Source organism: Micropterus salmoides, unplaced genomic scaffold, assembly GCF_014851395.1.
Source record: "Micropterus salmoides isolate LMB-PRFRI ecotype aquatic unplaced genomic scaffold, ASM1485139v1 Ms_hic_scaffold_15, whole genome shotgun sequence".
Lineage (NCBI taxonomy): Eukaryota > Metazoa > Chordata > Actinopteri > Centrarchiformes > Centrarchidae > Micropterus > Micropterus salmoides.
The window spans coordinates 29,970,652-29,978,163 of record NW_024040596.1 but is presented as its reverse complement, the minus strand read 5'-3'; positions in this window follow the sequence as shown (position 1 = coordinate 29,978,163).

Genomic DNA, 7,512 nt, shown 5'->3' with positions numbered 1-7,512 from the left:
GTGTTTTCAGCCTGTTCTCCTCCTGTTTTTCTCCCTCTTCTCCTCCTGTGTTTCAGCCTGTTCCTCCTGTTTTGTCTCCCTGTTCTCCCAGTGTTTTCAGCCTGTTCTCCTCCTGTTCTGTCTCCCTGTTCTCCCAGTGTTTTCAGCTTGTCCTCCTCCTGTTTTGTCTCCCTTTTCTCCTCCTGTGTTTTCAGCCTTTTTCCTCCTGTGCTGTCTCCCTCTTCTCCTCCTATTTTGTCTCCCTGTTCTCCTCCTAGTTTGCCTCCCTGTTCTTCTCCTGTTTTTTCTCCCTGTTCTCCCAGTGTTTTCAGCCCATTCTTCTCCTGTTTTGTCTCCCTTCTCCTGTTTTGTCTCCTGTGTTGTCTCCCTGTTCTCCTGCTGTTTTGTCTCCCTGTTCTCCCTGTGTTTTCAGCATGTTCTCCTCCTGTGTTTTCAGCCTGTTCTCCTACTGTTTTGTCTCCCTGTTCTCCTCCTGTTTTGTCTCCCTGTTCTCCTCCTGTGTTCTCTCCCTGTTCTCCCTGTGTTTTCAGCATGTTCTCCTCCTGTGTTTTCAGCATGTTCTCCTCCTGTTTATTCTCCCTGTTCTCCTCCTGTTTTGTCTCCCTGTTCTCCTCCTGTGTTGTCTCCCTGTTCTCCCTGTGTTGTCTCCCTGTTCTCCCTGTTTTCAGCATGTTCTCCTCCTGTGTTTTCAGCATGTTCTCCTCCTGTTTTGTCTCCCTGTTCTCCTCCTGTTTTGTCTCCCTGTTCTCCTCCTGTTTTGTCTCCCTGTTCTCCTCCTGTTTTGTCTCCCTATTCTCCTCCTGTGTTGTCTCCCCGTTCTCCCTGTGTTTTCAGCATGTTCTCCTCCTGTGTTTCAGCCTGTTCTCCTCCTGTTTTTTCTCCCTGTTCTCCTCCTGTGTTTTCAGCCTGTTCTCCTCCTGTTTTGTCTCCCTGTTCTCCCAGTGTTTTCAGCCTGTTCTCCTCCTGTTTTGTCTCCCTGCTCTCTCCTGTGTTGTCTCCCTGTTCTCCTCCTGTGTTTTCAGCCTGTTCTCCTCCTGTGCTGTCTCCCTGTTCTCCTCCTGTGTTGTCTCCCTGTTCTCCTCCTGTGTTGTCTCTCTGTTCTCCCAGTGTTTTCAGCCTGTTCTCCTCCTGTTTTGTCTCCATGTTCTCCTCCTGTGTTGTCTCCCTGTTCATGCTCTCCTGTGTTGTCATGAAGTTTCAGAGTGACAGAGACAAACAGTGTCCCCATAACTATAGTAACCCAACGTCAGTCCTGCCTGCGTGCATGCAGTATGAGACGAGAGACGAGAGACGCTGACTGAGGTTACTCTGAGCAGAATGCAGGGCAATAAATTAGCCAACAATATAACAGACTGTTGTTCATTTCTCTGTTGGTCTGAATAATTCACTAGATTTGTCGCTAATTGCTTTTTAGAAATAAAGTTGCTGAGGGTTTGCAAAGGGTAGACAGCAGACCAAACCACGGTGAGCCTTATGAGGTGGGAGGACATCATTTTTGAAAACCTAAAAATGCATTGAACTCATAACTCACGCTACCAGATATATGAAGTAGACTTTGACAGACAGATTTGTGTATCAAAATGATCGTTAGTTAGTTGCTGGATATTGGTAAAGACAGGTCAATCTCTACTAAATTCTGAACCTTTATGAGTGCTATGAAATACCACATTTAAGTTGTCTTTTTGTCTACAGTGTCCAGTTTACTGACCTATGTATAAACTTACTTTTGATGTATCTTTTGAAAGAATGTTAGCTAATTTTAGCTATTGCTGTGTTATTGCTGTCACTGTGTCAGTTCACTGACTGTTTATCTGTGGAATTAGAATAGCCTCATAAGTGTTAAAAAACAAATGTCAAGATTAGTCTAAGATACTGATCCAGATTTATATAGGCTATACAAGTCTGCGGTCCAGTTAGACTTTCAAAATAATACAAAGGGTTAACCTTGAGAAACGGAGGGTAGTTAATGTTGTGAAATGCTTGTAATTTGGTTAGGTTTAGGCAACAAAACTACTTACTACTTACCCCCACTAAGATAAAAGAAGAGAAAATCAATAGTGAGATTAATCCTTAAGCCATATACACGGTGGCTTTCTGTGGTTAGTTGAGGGAAAGATGTTTATCAAATTGAAATAAAACAGATATGTGATATTTTTAACTTACCCAAGTCTGTCTTCCTCCTTCTTCCTCAGATCAAAATCTCGCTGGACGACTTCCCAAACATGTTTGGCCTCCTCATCTGTGAGCTTGGAGAGATCCAGCTTCTTCCCTGCTGTGGTCCCAGGCATTGTGAATCTGTGAGCTGGCAGGCTTCCCGGTGCTGGGCTATAGTAGAGTAATAAAAATATACAATAAGTTGTTTGCAAAAAAGGCAAAGTTAAGCCATTAGTCAGCACTGATATTGTTAGATAAGGATTTTACAAGAATACTAATGTTTAAGATGAACTGCAGTGAGAACACCATTGTAAAAATGTAAGTCACATGCATTACTTTTCCAAATAATCAATCAGTACTGCACTGACAATGACGCTATACATCATTAGGTGCTGATTGGTGGATGTTTCGGGAATTTATTTGATACACAACTGATACAAAATCCACAGTGCTCGTTCTTTGCAGAAATGCATTCTATAACTTACAAGTGGGTATCTCCTGGCAGTTTTATGCTGCCAGTCCTTTAGGCTGTTGTTTTCACCAAACAAAACCATCCAAAATAATAGTACTGATCATTGACTTGAAGCACTGATCTAGATTAGGTGCTTAAAACCTCTCTGCCACATGCATCTGTCCTGTGATCCGGGAAGGTTTGGCACAGTTCAACCATCACATTGCTGAAGGGATTTAATCAAGTCTCTGTTAAATAGAGCCTGCCCAACCATTTCACTTGGTCCAGTTTCATAATGATTGATTTCAGAGGATGAGGTAATTCCACACACACACACACACACACACACACACACACACAAACAAACACATAATCAAAGAAGAGTAAAGGAATGCTCAGGAACATCACATTTTCCAAAAGCCATGTAAAAAAGCCTAATCTAGCCTAATCTACTTTAACAGACAAACATGTCACATCTAAATGGTAGAATCTGAGTAGAACATTGTAGTCCTCCAGCTATAAAAAATATTGCTTACAACTTTTGCACAGTTCAGTTCAGCAGCAGTATACAAAAGATCTGTGTGTATTTGCTTAGCGGGTGTGAGCAATTTGGCATCTTACTCTGTTGTATCAAGGGAACATTATGAAAACACGCAGTTTAAAATGTCATAATATTGTTTATTACTGTGTTCTAGTCTTATTACTTAGCCAGTGAAATCTCATTTGTAGACTGTGTGGTCTTTAAGGGATTTTCTGCGTTAAGTCTGCAGCAGATGCACACAACTCAACAGGTGCAGATTTAATGGACTCCTTGTGTTTGCAAAAGGAAGGTTTGGCTTGATAACAGGTGTGGAGACACAGGAACCTGGAATAGTTTCCCAGGTAGAGTACAGATAAAGCATACATTTGTACTTTCCAATTCAAACTTCTTTACATTGTTCTTATGTGGAGATTTAAATGGGGCAACCTTGGAAACCTTTCAGTAGATTTAAGAAAGTTGAAAAAAGCTATTTGGCATTTGCTTTTAAAAACGAAATTCATAAGTGGTGTCTCTATTAACAAGTTGGAACCTTTTTAGACATAAGTTTGGTCAAATCAGTGTTGCCCACTGACAGTTTAAGTTGCATGAATCTAAAACATTAACATTAACAACATTAATATTACAGTAACATCTCTGAGATTCCAACACATGTAGGCATTAACATAATTTACACCTTTTTTTTCTCTTAACATTAATGTATATATGACTTACCTTGCTGTTGACAGAGTAGCCTGCAGGCAGTAGCAGACCAGGCTGACTGCGGGGGAAACTAAGTAGCAGACAGCAATGCTAATCACATGTCTAGTTAACCAGGAGGAAGAAAGGCAGGGAGACATGCCTCCTCTCCGCCTTCCTTGACTTTACTTCAAAAGGTCCTGTTATTGATAGCAGTACACTATTAAGCACACTGTAACAGCTTTTGGTTTGCATTTACATTATGTGGAAAATGCCTGACTAATGGTGAATCATTCTGTTTGGGTGAAATTATTTTGGGCATGTCATTACTTGGACAACATGTGAAGTGATCATGAGGTAAGCCAGTTGGGCTTAAGTCCCCGGTCACATGTCATGGACCTTATGTTAAAGGAGAGTGGTGATGCATGACCTCAGAGATATTAACTGACAAGTGAATACTCTTTACCCCGATGTGCTGCATTCATGAAAAACATTGGGGTGTCTTTTCATGTGTAACGTTACAGCAGCAGCAAAGGAATGCAAAGTCTTTCAGAAATCTTTTTATATCAGTTAATAATTGATGCAATGTTGGTATAAGGGTAATATGAGGCGGAATATAGTTGTAAGACTTAATTATTATTATATTACTATAATAACTAATTGGGGGGTTGAACTTTCTTTCTTTCTCTGAGAGGACTGACGTTCCACCGACGAAGCCAAACATTTGCACGTGAAATGCCAACCTGGAAGACAAAGTTGGAAGAGTTTTTGTATGTCGAGATTATTATATTACTCTAATGTGATGTGAAAGCAGCGTTGGAACAAGTAAAGGATGGTCGTCACAAAGTAAACTCCCCACTGATTGTGACAAAAATCTGCACTCAGAAACTCATCAGGTAAAATTTTAAAGAATCTAAACGGCTGAATTGAGAAGTTTGTTCATTTATTTATCTCATTCTCTCATAAATATATTTGCTCCCATTTCCTCCCTCAGTGGGTAATGTTATCCAAGAGGTTGATTTGAGCCATGTGACCCGTCCAGCAATCCAATTTTCTTGTTTTCTCAACCACCAGGCCTTGTCATCTTCCTGTGGAGAAAACAAACATGAACAGTGGAAGATTATTCACAAAGTTTTTTACACTTTGCAGTGAAGTTAACTGCATTCTGGTGAATGTATCTGTATATACTGCACAGTAGTTATTGTTATTGTAGCAAGACACAAGCCACAAGCCTGAGCTAGACCTGTGGACCAAAGTCACTTCGATTCAATTGGGTTTTATTAGCATGAGGAACAGATGTTTACATTGCAAAAGAAAGCATGAAACTAAAAACATGTACATAAATGTTCTCTGAGTATATTCAATAAAGTCCAGTTGCAAATGTTTTACCAGGAAGGAAATGCAATCAAAACACTTTAGTTTGACCTTTAGGATACACACAATTTTGATGAATTATACATTTTTAAAAGATCAGTATAAAATTTTCAAAAGACTCAATTAACATCAGTTACCAAGTATAGCAAAAAAAGTAACAGACACACTACAATTTGATTTTGTTTTATTTCAACAATAGACATTTCTTTATGAATGCAGAAAGTAGTCGCAGCTGGCTGCCTGCACATAGACTAGCATTTTGGTTTCGTTCAATCTTTGATTATTTATTTATATTTATTTGCATAATGTTTTTTATTGTGCAGCCACTGAAAAACTGTCCAGCGTCAGTAGACTGACTTTGGTGCTTGTACAGCGCTTGCGTTTTTCTGTGACATGGAATGGATACTGCTTCACTTCCTCCAGTCCCCAAGTTTCCCAACAAGTCCTCTAACCTACAGTAAATGACAACATAGATCATTTTAACAAGCTTCCAAATTCAATACAAAAATTCTACAATAGTGCCCCTTCCTGTGTCGTTTGTCTATACCTCCCAGAATGGCAATTTCAAACTCTGTTTACCAATCGGACCTACATTTTGGAAATCACGTGACCTACGTCACATGACATAAACACGTGGAGACCGCAGTGATACAACATAGGTTCACTGGTCAACATGCATAAACTCACTGACTTAGGTTTAGACTCACACCCCTGTGAAGCTTAGGGTAAGGGTTAGCGTCTGTCAACACCTTTAAGACTAACATAGTTAGCTAGCAGGCTAATGCAAACAAAGCTAACATAGCTAACGCTATTTAACTTTTTTTTTAAAAACAAATCAGTCTTGTTTCACAAGGGAACCGAACAATGGTCTCTCAGGTGAAAGGCGGCTAAGGCTCAATCCCATTTCACCCCTTGCCCCTACCCCTTGGCCCTACCGATTATGGGGTAGGGCGAAGGGGGAGGGATACATAGCCCTCGAAACAGAGATTTTTCAAAGGCACACTCCAAACGGAGGGCTGCAGGAAAGTTCCCAGAATACAAGTATTTTCTTTGTATAACTTATGATCACATGGCTATTCTGAGTTTACTGTCATTTCAACGTAATATCGTGATTTTTTTCAAAACAATCATAAAAACCCCCGCTAGTTCAGCCGCTAGCATTTTGTCTCGTTAGCTAGCTTCGCTAGTAACGTTAGTAACCTGGTAATGAAGCTGTGCTTTTTATTTTTAATTGGTGACTTGTTAGATGCTTGATGTGTAATATAACGTTACCATACGAGATAGACAGAGTTGTTTTCAATCGTTGTCATGGAGAAATCCTGTAAAAACTTGTTGCTTCTATTAACGTCAGAGCCATCGTCGACTACTGATGACCTGTCGGGTTCCTGAAGGGTTGTTCCATTTCGTAGGGGAATATTTCAACCCCTTGGCCCTTGTAACTCTGTTTTAAGGGCCAAGGGGTACACTCGAAAACAAGGGGTAGCGGCAAGGGGTGAAATGGGATTGGCCCTAAGTAGCGAACCTTCCACCCAACCCACCCCCACAGGAGTACAACTTGATATATATAAAATGTGACTGTCTTTGTCATGTGTTTGTGTTGTAAGGCCACTGGAGGTTGCTGCCACAATAAACAAGAGGTTGCAACTTGTGGCCACTCACAGCCATAATCTCTCTTGTTTTAAGTCCTGCATCTGAGAGTTTTTGATTGTTGTACTGTGGAAGCAGTGGTTTGTGTCTGTCAAATTCCTGTTTGCTTGCATCTTCTTGGCAACATCGTTGCCAGGTGAATAAGTGTACCTGCACACCAAATGCATTGTTAGATGATGTCTTAAAGGGATAACCTAAAAAAAAACTTATGTTCAACATTCTACCTAACATTGTCAACAGCACAAAAAGAACATTTCTTCTTGGGTGAAGATAAAAAGCTGGTGCAGCTGGAAGAAGGTGGGAAATATGTTCATCCAGAGACGACACAGGAAAGAGAGGGTTGCCACGCAGTTCATACATGAATCCCCTTGTGCTCCCCTGTGTGTTACTGTAATTCTTCATGTGCTTGGAAATTTTAGCCTGTTTTCATCTCTTTTGATTAATCTAACGTTACTTCGTCATGGAGTGATATGGAACTGTGCAAAGGAATTCGACGTCAAGGCAGTCGTACACGCTCATTATAGCATACCATTACTTTGAACCAATCAGATCGCATGATTTTAGCTACCCGTTTTATAATCAATCTTAATTAACAACCCAGCAACCACGTTGTCCCAGTTTGTGCCCCTTGTGTATGCAAAAATGCAAAATAAAAATAACTTTTTATAGT